The 13,710-nt window shown below is 35.2% G+C and overlaps 1 protein-coding gene across 1 annotated transcript in view; it reads right to left on the bottom strand.

The window, feature by feature from the left end:
- HCN1 (hyperpolarization activated cyclic nucleotide gated potassium channel 1) overlaps positions 1–13,710 on the bottom strand; it is a 603,333-nt gene that overhangs the window by 74,794 nt on the left and 514,829 nt on the right.

Below are 13,710 nucleotides of genomic sequence, written 5' to 3'. Positions count from 1 at the left end.
TGCTTTTCTCATTATTATTATTAATTATTGTTATAAGTATTACATAGTAATTTTATCTTATCTATAACAAGTCAATATTTTTAATGTAAATGGAGAAGGCTTCAGGAATCACATCCATACCTATAATGAATCTGGTCTCTTAAAATGTATTTATTTTATGTAATGTCATTCAGTGCTCCCCATTCCTAGTGTCTATATATAATATTCTCAAAGAAAATATTCATGAAACAGAGATGTGAGACTTTTATATATTCTATACAACTTTAGCTTCTCTTAGTACTTATTCCTGAGTCATTTTTCCAATATACTTTTTTTTGCTGTTTTCACTTATTCCCCCTTTTGCATTGAAGTCACTGAGAACCTAAATATATACTGATATAATTTGAGGGGTTCTGGAAGAAATTTTCTACTTCTTCACCCTTTGTAACTGATTTTGGTGCATAAAATGGAATTGTTTTCATGACACTCTTTATAAATACATATCATAAGGACTGAAATATAGGATGATTAAATATTCCATGGAATTGTTTCTTGTTTATTTGGATACAAAATAAAATTAATCTGGCCAATCCTTTTTGTTTCCCTCCAACAAGTTCCCTTGAGTCAATATTCCATTTAATACAATGTCCTTTTTTTTTCTGGATTCATTTAAAATGAAAGCTTCAAAATTTATGTGATTCACTTCCTCTAGTAATATGTTGATCCATTGATTGTCAGAAAAGATTTCACATTTAGAGAATAAAAAAACAAATTGAGGGTTTATAGACAATCTAAAGTGTGTGCTTATAGAAATCTATCCATCTTTTGTAATGCAGAATTAGAAAGGGGGCACACAGGGCTATGAGCCAGACTGTAATTTTGTTGATGTCCTATGTGTGTCATGGCTAAAGAATTTGACTAGCCTACTAGCAATAAGCCTATCTCATTAAGTAGGCTAAATATCAGAAAGCATAGCTGTTTTCAAGAAAATAGTTGAAGCCTTTTTAGAATGATTGAACTTTCCAGATAATAGACCTTGTTGGTATGCCCTTGGACAGCCCAGGGTAAACACACAGTGCTGAGCTTCAGATTGAGAATTTGTGGGTAATATTATTAAAATATACACAAAATTTGATAATAGGTCCCATCTGTTAAACAAAGTAATAATAAATAGGTCATGGACTTAACCTATTCCTGTTACTAATTCATAAGCATTTATCTCTCACAACCAAGAAAACGAAATTAGGAAAACATCAAGAGATAGGTGAGGAGAAGAAATTAGAAAAAATGCACAAGAGGAAAAACAGTTTAGTAAATTGTAGTGTTAAGTTTCTGGGCTGTGTTTCCATGCTCTGTGGTTCTGTATTAATAATATCCTTTTCTAAATCTTCATTCTTTTTAATCTCTCTACAGTCTTTGGTGCTGATGGCTGCCCTCTTCCTCCTGATAGTCTCTTTTCTCTAGGTTTTCAGAAAACTATTCTCTCCTGCTTCTCCTCATGCCTATCTAACTATTCCTTTTCAGTTTCTTTTTTTTTTTGAATCCTCATGCCCACCTACTGTGTCACGCTACTCTGTCCTGAACCTTCTTTTCTTCTCCTTCTATGCTGTTTAACTAAGTGATCTCATTAGCTCCTATGGATTTAATTATCATCTCTAAATTAATGATTCTCAAATCTATTAATTCCTCTCCAACTTTCCTGCTGACCTCCAGTCTCAAATCTTCAAATGCCTATATATAAAACACTTCAAAATTGGTGTCCAGTAGACATGTTAACTTCAACATATCAAAACCTGAACTCATCTTTCTCCCAATCCTACAACCCTTTCAAACTTCCCTATTATTGTCTATTTCTTTACTTAGTATTTTATTTTCCCCAATTACATGTAAAAACAATTTTTAATATTTGTTTCTAAAACTTTGAGTTCCAAATTCTCTCCCTTCTTTTCTCCCCACTGCCCTCATTGAGAAGGCAAGCAATTCCATATAGGTTATATGTTCGTAATCATGCAAAACATATTTCCATATTAGTCTTTTGTGAAAGAAAATACAGACCAAAAATTCAAGAAAAATAAAGAAAGTAAAAGCAAAGTATGCTTCAATCCATATTCAGACACCATCACTTCTTTCTCTGGGGATAGATAGCATTTTTCATAGTAAGTCCTTCAGAGTTGTCTTGGGTTACTCTATTGCTGAGAATAGCTAAGTCACTAACAGCTGATCATCTTACAATATTGTTGTTACTTTGTACATAGTATATGTCATTTTGCATCAGCTTCTGTAAATCTTTCCAGGTTTTTCTGAGAGCATTCTGCTCATCATTTCTTTTTTTTTTCTTTTCTTTTTCTTTCTTTTTTTTTTAGGCAACTGGAGTTAAGTAACTTGCCCAGGGCCACACAGCTAGTAAGTGTCAAGTATTTGGTCTGAGGCTGGATTTGAACTCAGGTCCTCCTGACTTCAGGGCCAGTGCTCTATCCATTGCACCACCTAGCTGCCCCACTCATCACCTCTTATAGCACAATAATATTTCATCACAATCACATACCACGATTTGTTCAGCCATTCATCATTTGATGGTATCTCTTCAATTTCCAGTTCTTTACCACCAAAAAATAGATGTTATAAATATTTTTGTACATATAGGGCCTTTTTTTTTTAATCTCTTTTTGGATAGAGATCTAGTAATGGTATTGTTAGCTAGGTCAAAGAGTTTGCATGGTTTATAGCCCTTTGGACATAGTTCTAAATTGTTCTATAGAATGGTTGAATGAGGTCACAACTCCACCATTACATTAATGTCTCATTTTCCCTTCTCACCTGCAACTTTTCTCATTTTCTTTTTCCGTCCTATTTACCAGTATAATAGGCATGAGATAGTACTTCAGAATTTTTTAAATTAGCATTTCTCCAAATAGTGATTTAGAGCATTTTTTTTTCATCTGGCTATAGATAGCTTTGATTACCTTATCTGAAAACTGATCATTGTTTTGATCATTTATCAATTGGGGAATGGCTCATAATTTTATAAATTTGATTCAGTTCTGTATATGTTTGAGAAATGAGGCCTTTATCAGAAAAACTTGCTTCAAATTTTTTTTCAGTTATGAATGCTAATTAAATTTCCCTCCATCATATTTCCCATCATAATTCTCATCAATTTTGATGAGAGTAAGGTTCAATCACTCCCTCTGACCTCTCCCCATCTTCCCCTCCATTGTAAGTTTTTTCTTGCTTTTATGTGAGATAATTTTTCCCATTTGGCCTTTCCATTTCTCCCAGTGAACCAATTTCTCACTGCTTAATTTCATTTTTGTTAGATATCATCACTTCATTCAACTCACACCTGCACCCTCTGTTTATGTATGTGTGTGTGTGTGTGTGTGTGTGTGTGTGTGTGTGTGTGTGCATGTGGGTATATGTAGTATATATATAGGTATGTGTATGTATGTATATACACCCCCTCTAACTGCCTAATAATGAGAAAGTTCTTATGAATTACAAGTATAATCTTTCCATGTAGGAATGTAAGCAGTTTAACTTTATTAAGTCTCATAATTTTTCTTTCCTGTTTACCTTTGGATGCTTTTCTTGAGCCTTGTATTTGAAAGTCAAATTTCCTATTCAGCTCTGGTCTTTTCCTTAAGAATGTTTGAAAGCTCTGTATCTCATTGAATGCCCATTTTTCTCTCTGAAGAATTATACTCAGTTTGTCTGGGTAGGTGATTCTTTGTTGTTATCCTAGCTCCTTTGCCATTTGAGATATCATATTCCAAGCTCTCTGACACTTCAATGTAGAAGTTGCTAAATCTTTTGTTATCCTGGCTGTGGCTCAATGATACTATTTTTTTCTTTCTGGCTGCTTGCAATATTTTCTCTTTGACCTAGGAGCTCTGGAATTTGCCTATACTGTTTCTGGGAGATTTCATTCTGGGATCTTTTTCAGGAGGTGATCAAAGGATTCTTTCAATTTCTATTTTACCCATGGTTCTAGAATATCAGGACAATTTTCCTTGACAATGCCTTGAAAGATAATGTCGAGGCTCTATTTTTGATCATGTCTTTCAGGCAGTCCAATATTTTTTTAAATTATGCCTCCTGGATCTATTTTCTAGATCAGTTGATTTTTCAATAAGACATTTCATACTGTCTGCTTTCTTTTTTTTTCATTCCTTTGGTTTTGTTTTATTATTTTTTGATTTCTCATAAAGTCATTAGTTTCTATTTGCTCAATTCTAATTTCAAGGAGCTTTTTTGTCTTCAGTGAATTTTTGTGCCTCTCTAACCATTTGGCCAATTCTGCTTTTTTGATGCATTATTCTCCTCACAACACTATTCTCCCCATTTTTTTGTACCTCTTTTACCATTTAATCTACTCTGTTTTTAAAGGTGTTATATTCTTCAGTATTTTTCTCAACTCCTTCTCAAAACTGTTGACTCATTTTTCAGTATTTTTCTGCATCATTCTCATTTCTCTTCCCAATTTTTCCTCTATTTCTCACTTGATTTTCAAAATCCTTTTTGAGGCCATTTATAACCTAGTCCCCTCCTAACTTTTGACCTTTTACGTGTTAATCCCTGCCACACACTCTTCATTCCAGTGATATTGGTCTTCTTATTGTTCCATTGTTTTAAAGCGCTGGTCACTTTTTTTCTGGCTGTCCGCCATGCCTGCAATGCATTTCCTCAGTATCTCTGCCTTCTGGTTTCCCTGGATTATTACTTACATCCTTTTTATTGGTCAGTACTCCTAAGGCAGATGGTGAAGTAGATGGAATGTTGGACCTGGAGTCAGGAAGAATGGAGTTCAAACCCAGCCTCAGACACTTCCTAGCTCTGTGACCCCGGGAAAATCACTTACCCTCTGTATGCCTAAGTATCCTTAACTATAAAAGAGATCATAATAGCAACTACCTGACAGGGTTTCGTGAAGACCAAATGAGATACCTGTAAATTACAGGTATCACAATGTGTGGCATGTGGTAGGCTCTTTAATAAATACTTATGTCCCTCTGTGGATCTGTCATTTTATTTCTAGAAAAGTGTTCAAAAGCTTTTGCCTTGTCCATGATTTCCGCTGATACTCATTTTACCTTTGTGACATTTAGAATCCCTTATAAAGGTTCTTCTTCCTCTTTAACTATTTTCCATTATTATTAAACATAGTTTTCTTCTATTTTCTGTTCCATCTATTTACTATTTCTTTTCTGTTAACTACATGAGGACCTTTTCTATCCCACACCCTCAAGATATCATTACTGTCTTGTATCTACAGCTTTAGCTTGGTCAACATTTCTTTTTTTATGCGTTGTATCTGCTGTATTGTCTTCTCATGCCCTTGTGGATATCTTGCTTCTACCTGAAACTCATGAAAAAGGGTGATCACCTTATCTCTTTCTCTAAATCTTTTATCTCTTCCTTGGGAACGATTTCTGTCAACTCCATTGCACAAACTTGCAAGACTGGTGATGTTTTGTGCTCTCCTGTATATACCTGACAGCTAGTCTTTTCCTAAATTGTGATAGCTAGATACTCTTCTTTTCTAAGCTCCACATTCTATCGTATTCTTGTGACTTATCTCTGTTTTATTTTCTTCTTAATTTTTTGCTTTTTATCTTTCTCTTCTGCTGCTGTTCAAAAATACATATTTTAAAAAAATCATTCCTAGTATTTCTCTCTTAAAGTCACCTTTTCTTTATTCATCAAATTCGCTTTGTATTCTTCTACTAATTCATCTCTATGACTACAGTTTCCTTTCCTCTTGCATAATGTCTTTAATCATTTACTCCTATAAGGAATAAATGTAACTCTCCTTTTTCCTTTGTAACTCTCCTTTTATCTTCAAGCTTCCATGACAGCTACCAATGTGGCTGAAACAGTGCTTACTTATATCTTACTCAAGCACTTTTCCTTCTCTTTTTGCCAAATTGCTCTTTTGGGACAAAAACATTATAAATCCTACTTGAATACTGTTGATATGTTCCAAGGTGAATCTTCCTAATATTAGGGAGACATTCCGATGTTATGTAAAAAGACTAAAATGGGGCAGCTAGGTGGTGCAGTGGATAGAGCACCAGCTCTGGAGTCGGGAGGACCTGAGCTGAAATCCAGCCTCAGACACATAACATTCGCTAGCTGTGTAACTCTGAGCAAATCACTTAATCCCAATTCCTCACCAAAAAAAAAAGTTCCGGTAATCCTTTCTTTGCCACTAACTTGCTGTATTACCTTGGACACAATAGTTAATGCATCTATACCCTGTTTTCCTCACCTGTAAAACAAGAGCGGCTCTAGAGGATTAACCATGATTAATCTCTTTTTTATTAATTTATTTATTTTTAGTTTTCAATGATCAATTCCAAAAGTTTTGTTGTTTTGAGTTTTAAATTTTCCCCCTTCCTTCCCTTCCTCCCTCTCCAAAACAGCATGAAATCTGATATAAGCTTGACATGTATATTCCTATTAAATGTATTTTCACATTAGTCATGTTGTAAAGAAGAATTAGAACAGATAAGAGGAATGACAAGAAAGAAGAAACAAACAACAAAAAAAAAAAACAAAAAAAGAGCAAATAGTATACTTCGATCAGTATTCAAACTCCATAGTTCTTTCTCTGGATGTGGATAGCATTTTCCATCATGAGATTTTTGGAGATGTCTTAGATCCTTGCATTGCTAATAAGAGCTGTCTATCAAAGTTAGTCATCACACATCATGGCTGTTATTATGTACAAGGTTCTCTTGGTTCTGCTCATTTCACTCAGCATCAGTCTATACAAGTCTTTCCAGATTTTCCTGAAGTCCGATTGCTCATCATTTCTTATAGCATAATAGTATTCCATTGCATTCATATACCACAACTTATTCAGCCATTCCCCAATTGATGGGCATACCTTCAATTTCCAAATCTTTGCCACCACAGAAATAGTTGCTACAAATATTCTTTGTACATGTGAGTCCTTTTCCCATTTTTATGATCTCCTTAGAATACAATCCCAGAAGCGCTATTGCTGGGTCAAAGTGTATGCACATTTTTTATAGCCCTTTAGGCATAGTTCCAAATTGCTCTCCAAAATGGTTACATCAGTTCACAACTCCACCAACAATGCATTAATGTTTTAATTTTCACACATCTTCTCCAACATTTATCATTTTCCTGTTTTGTCATGTTAGCCAATCTGAAAAGTGTGATGTGCTACCTCAGAGGTCTTTTGATTTGTGTTTCTCTGATCAGTAATAATTTAGAGCATGTTTTCATATACTTATAGTTTTAATTTTTTCATCTGAAAACTCATATCCTTTGACCATTTATCTGGACAATGACTTGTATTCTTATAAATTTGATGTAGTTCTTTGTGTATTTTAGAAATGAGGCCCTTAGCAGAGACACTAGTTGTAAAAACTCTTTCCCAGTTTTCTGCTTCCTTCCTAATCTTGGTTGCATTGGCTTCGTTTGCACAAAAATTTTTCAGTTTAATGTAATAAAAATAATCCATTTTGCACTTCATAATGTTTTTAACTCTTTTTTGGTCATAAATTCTTCTGTTCTCCATAAATCTGACAGGTAAACTTTTCCTTGCTCTCCAAGTTTACTTATAATATCAGCCTTTATATCTAAATCATGTACTTATTTTGATTTTATTATGGTATATGATGTAGGATTTTGGTCTATACCTAGTTTCTGCCATACTCTTTTCAAGTTTTCCCAGCAGTTTTTTGTCAAATAGTGAGTTCTTATCCCAGAAGCTGGGGTCTTTGGGTTTATAAAACAGTAGATTACTATAGTTATTGATTACTGTGTCTTGTATAACTAACCTATTCCACTGATCCACCACTCTATTTCTTAACCAGTGCCAAGTAATTTTGATGATTGCTGCTTTATAATACAATTTAAGAACTGGAGCTGCAAGGCCACCTTCCCTAGCATTCTTTTCATTAGTTCCCTTGATATTCTGGACCTTTTCTTCTTCCAAATGAATCTTTTTGTTATTTTTTCTAGCTGTACAAAATAATTTTTGGTAGTTTGATTGGTATGACACTGAAAGGGAGAATTGCCATTTTTATTATATTAGCTCGGCCTATATATGAACAATTGATGTTTTTCCAATTATGTAGATCTGATTTTATTTCTGTCAAAAGTGGTTTGTAATTGTGTTCATATAGTTCCTGAGTTTGTTTTGGCAGATAGACTCCTAAATATTTTATAATGTCTACAGTAACATTAAATGTAATTTCTCTTTCTATCACTTGCTGTTGGGCGTTGTTGGTAACATATAGAAATGCTGATTATTTATGTGGGTTTATTTTATATACTGCAATGTAGTATAACATCATATCATCTGCAAAGAGTTATAGCTTTGTTTCTTCTTTGACTACTCTAATAGCTTCAATTTCTTTTTCTTCTCTTATTGCTAAGGCTAACATTTCTGGTACAATATTAAATAATAGTGGTGATATTGGACATCCTTGTTTCACACTTGATCTTATTGGAAATGCTTCTAGCATATCCTCATTACATATAAAGCTTGCTGAAGGTTTTAGGTAGATGTTACTTATTATTTTAAGGAAGACTCCATTTATTCCTATGCTTTCTAGTGTTTTTTTAATAGGAATAGGGTTTTTAATAGGAACATCGAATAGAAAAATGTTCTTTTTCTAGTTGTATTTTGTCATAAGCTTTTTTTTGCAGCTATTGAGATAATCATGTGGTTTCTGTTGGTTTTGTTGTTGATATGATCAATTATGCTGACAGTTTTCCTAATACTGAACCAGCTCTGCATTCCCAGTATAAATCCTACCTGGTCACAGTATATTATTCTCATGATAAGTTGCTGTAATATTTTTGCCAATATTTAATTTCAAATTTTTAATCTATATTCATTAGAGAAATTCATCTATAATTTTATTTCTATTTTTTTGACTTTTCTTTGTCTACTTATCAGCACCAAATTTGTTTCATAAAATGAATTTGGTAAGACTCCTTCTTTGCCTATTTTCCCAAATACTCTATATAGTATTGGGATTAATTGCTCCTTAAATGTTTGATAGAATTCATTTGTAAATCCATTAGGCACTGGAGATTTTTTCATAGGGAGTTCATAAATGACTTGTTCAATTTCTTTTTCTGAGATGGGGTTATTGAAGAATTTTACTTCCTCTTCTGTTAATCTGGGTAATTTGTATTTTTTAAAGTATTAATTAGATTGCCCAATTTATTGGCATACAGTTGGGCAAAATAATTACTAATTATTATTTTAATTTCCTCTTCATTGGTGCTGGATTCACCTTTTTAATTTTTGATACTGGTAATTTGATATTTTTCTTTTTGTTAATTAAATTAATTGAACTTTTATCTAATTTATTTTTTTCATAAAACCAGCTCAGTTTTATTTATTAGTTCAATAGATTTCTTTTTTTATATGAGGCAATTGGGGTTAAGTGACTTGCCCAGAGTCACACAGCTAGTGAGTGTTATGTGTCTGAGGCCGGATTTGAACTTAGGTCCTCCTGAATCCCGGGCCAGTGCTTTATCCACTGCACCTTCGAGCTGCCCTCAATAGTTTTCTTACTTTCAATTTTATTAATCTCTCCTATGGTTTTCAATATTTCTAATTTGGTATTTAATTTGGGATTTTCAATTTTTTTTGTAGTTGTTTTAGTTGTATGGACAATTCATTGATCTCCTCTCTCTACTTTATTCATGTAACTTCCCCTAAGAACTGCTTTTGCTGCATCCCATAAGTTTTGGTATGCTGTCTCATCATTGTCATTCTCTTGGATGAAGTTATTGATTGTTTCTATGATTTGTTGTTTGACCCATTCATTCTTTAAGATTAGATTGTTTAGTTTTCAATTAATTTTTAGTCTATCTTTCCATGGCCCTTTATAACATACAATATTTATTGCATCAAAATCTGAAAAGGATGCATTTAATATTTTTGCCTTTCTGCATTGAATTGTGAGGTTTTTATGCCCTAGTACATGGTCAATTTTTCTGTAAGTGTCATGTACCACTGAGAAGAAAGTATATTCCTTTCCATCCCCATTTAATTTTCTCCAGAAGTCAACTGTATCTAACTTTCCTAAAATTCTATTCATTTCCTTAACTTCTTCTTTATTTATTTTGTGGCTAGATTTATTTAGTTCAGAGAGGAAGAGGTTGAGGTCCCCCACTAGTATAGTTTTGCTGTCTATTTCTTCCTGTAACTCCCTGAACTTCTCCTCTAAGAATTAGGATGCTATACCACTTGGTGCATATATGCTTAGTAATGATATTACTTCATTGTCTATGGTGCCTTTTAGCAGGTTATAGTTTCCTTTCTTATCTCTTTTAATAAGATCTATTTTTGCTTTTGCTTTGTCTGAGATCAGGATTACTATCCCTGCTTTTTTTTTTTACTTTAGCTGAAGCATAATATATTCTACTCCAGCTTTTTACCTTTACCCTATGCATATCCCTCTATTTCAAATGTGCTTCCTGTAAATAGTATATTGTAAGATTATGGCTTTTAATCCATTCTGCTTTCTGCTTCTGTTTTATGGGAGAGTTCATCCCATTCACATTCACAGTTATGATTACTATCTATGTCTTTCTCTCCATCCTTTCCCCCTCTCCCCTGTTTATACTTTTCTTTCTCCTTTTCTCCCTTACCCTTCTCACTACAGTTTTGCTTTCGATCACTCCCTCCCTTAATCTGCCTTCCCTTCTATTAGCCACCTCCCTTTTCTTTCCCTTTTCCCTTACTACTCCTTCCCTCCTTTTTATGCCCTCTTCCCTTTTCTTTCCCTTTTCCCCTCCTACTGCCTGTACAGCAAGTTAAAATTCTATACCTGACTATGTTATTCCCTCCTTGAGCCAAATCCAAGGAGAGTAAAGTTCAAACAATGCTCATCTCCCTCCCTTCTTTCCCTCTGCTGTAATATATCTTTGTGCCTCTTGATGTGATATAATTTACCCTTTTCTGCTTCCTCCTTTCCTCTTCTCCCATTACAATTCTTTTTTACCACTTCATTAGGTTGTTTTTTTTTTATCATTACATCAAAGTCAACTTAATCCCAACCTCTCTGTCCACGTATATCCCTTCTAAGTGTCGTAATAAAGATACAGTTCCAAAGAGTTATAAGTATCATCTTCCCATGTGGCAATACAAACAGTTTAACCTTATTGAATTGAATTGTTGTTGTTGTTATTCCCTTTCCTGTTTACCTTTTTATGCCTCACTTGATTCTTGTATTTGAAGATCAAATTTTCAATTGAACTCTGGTCTTTTCATCAGAAAGTTTGGAAATCCCCTATTTTGTTGAATGTCCATATGCTCCCCTGAAAGATTATGCTCAATTTCATTGCGTAGTTGATCCTTGGTTGTAATCCAAGCTCCTTTGCCTTATGGAATATCATATTCCAAGCCCTCCAATCTTTTAATGTAGAAGATTCAAGGTCCTGAGTAATCCTGACTGTGGGTCCATAATATTTAAATTGTTTCCTTCTGGCTGCTTGCAGTATTTTCTCCTTGACCCGATAATTCTTGAATTTGGCTACAATATTACTTGGTGTTTTCATTTTGGGATCTCTTTCAGGAGGTAACTGGTAGATTCTTTCTCTTTATTTTTCTTTTTCCTAGGCAATGGGGTTAAGTGATTTGCCCAAGGTCACACAGCAAGTAAGTGTCAAGTGTCTGAGGCTAGATTTGAACTCAGATCCTCCTGATTCCAGGGGTGATGCTCCATCCACTGTGCCACCTAGCTGCCCCAGTGGATTATTTCAATGACTATTTTACCCTGTTGTTCTAGAACCTCAGGGCACTTTTTCTTGATGATCTCCTGAAAGATGTTGTCTTGACTCTTTTCTTCATCATGCCTTTCAGGTAGACCAATAATTCTTAAGTTATGTCTCTGGGATCTATTCTCTAGGTCAGTTGTTTTTTCCAATGAGGTATTTTACATTTTCTTCATTTTTTTCCATTCTTTTGATTTTGTTTGACTGATTCTTGATGTCTCGTAGAGTCATTAGCTCCCAATTGCCCAATTCTAATTTTCAATGAATTGTTTTCTTCAGTTAGCTTTTGTGCCTCCTTTTCCATTTGGCCAATTTTATTTTTTAAGGACTTGTTTTCTACAGTTAATTTTTGTCCTTCCTTTCCAAGCTATTGACTCTCTCTTGTATACCTCTCATTTCTTTTCCCATTTTTTCTTCTACCTCTCTTACTACATTTTAAAAATCCTTCTTGAACTCTTCCAAGCAGGCTTTTTAGACTTGAGACCAGTTCATATTTCCCTATGAGGTTTCAGGTGTCGGTATATTGACAATGTTATCCTCTCCTGAATTTGTATTTTGATCTTCCCTGTCACCAGCATACTTTTCTATGGTCATTGTTTTTCTATGTTGCTTCTTGCTCATGTTGTTTGCCTTTTTTTCTGACTTTTAAAGTTGATCTCTGCTTCTGGGACACAGAGGGCACTGTTCCAGGTTTCTTGTGCTGGGGACTAGGGTCCTGGTTACTGCATTCCTGAGGTGCGGCTTCCCACTGGTTTGCTGGGATGCCTCCCCTCCTGCACTGGTCCCCTTCAGCCACAGCAAGGACCTTTCCTGTTGATCCCCTTATCCTCAGGAACTAAAAGACTGTGTACCTAATCTTTATGCTGACTCTACCATTTCAGGGTTTTTCCTGGGGCAATATTTTCTGGTTTTTTCAAGGTCAGTAAGGGAGTGTGGGAGCCACTTACTGCTTACTCCACCATTTGGCTCCTGGAAGTCAAAATAGGTGACTTTCAAACATTCAGTCTGCAAGCTTCAGGAGCAGTGCTGCCACCACTACTGCTCCTGATTCAGTCACTCCCAAAGTGTGTTCCTGGTTTGCTGGTACCAGGGCAGTATTGCATGCCCTGCAGTCCTGTGCTGGATTGCTTCTGTCTTACCCAGTTCTGACAAACCTCTCCAACTGACCTTCTAAGCTTTTACTGATGTCTGTGGGCTGAGAAGACTGAAAGGCGCCACTGCTGCTGGTCATCAAGGTCCCCCGAAAATTGCTCTGGCTTTGCTTAGGCCAGGTCTGCACTGCATCCTGTGTGCTGGACGCTATTCTCTCATGCCATATGATAGAGCTTTCATGTAGGCCGTTTCGGTTGTCTTGGGCTAAAAATCTGCCTCACTCTGTCTCTTTGTGGGTTGTACCACTCTAGAGTTTGTTCAGAGTCACTTTTTAGAGGTAGTTGAAGAGATTTGGGGGAGGGCTTAGGTGCGTCCCTGCTTTCACTCCACCATCTTGGCTCTGCCTTAATATTCCACTAATGTTCTTCTTTTCAATAGAGAGGTGGGGAAGTAGGTCAAAAAATCATAGATTTAGAGCTGGAAGTGTCCATGGAGGTCATTAAATTTAATAACTTCAATTTTCAGATAAAGAAACTGATATTTAGAGAGTTTAGGTGACTTGCCCAGAGTCACACAGCATGTGTCTGAGATGGGTTTCTAAGGCAAGTCTTTCTGATTTCATATTCAGTGGTCTGTCACTTCACTATGCCACACTGCTGAAAAGATTCATGTGCTACCAGATGTAACCAAAGTGTCCCTTTATTCTGCTTAACTCTACTTTTTGATGCTGGGCCTGGACTCAGGAAGATACATCTTTTTGATGTATTTGAATCTGGCCTTACACATTTACTAGCTGAGAGACCCTGGGCAAATTACTTAACCCTGTTTGCCTCAGTTTCCTCATCTGTAAAATAAGCTGGAGAGGGA

Source organism: Phascolarctos cinereus, unplaced genomic scaffold (assembly GCF_003287225.1).
Source record: "Phascolarctos cinereus isolate Bilbo 61053 unplaced genomic scaffold, phaCin_HiC Scaffold_4;HRSCAF=312, whole genome shotgun sequence".
NCBI lineage: Eukaryota > Metazoa > Chordata > Mammalia > Diprotodontia > Phascolarctidae > Phascolarctos > Phascolarctos cinereus.
Note: the sequence above shows the minus strand (reverse complement) of the source record. Positions and strands in the feature narration are given on the sequence as shown.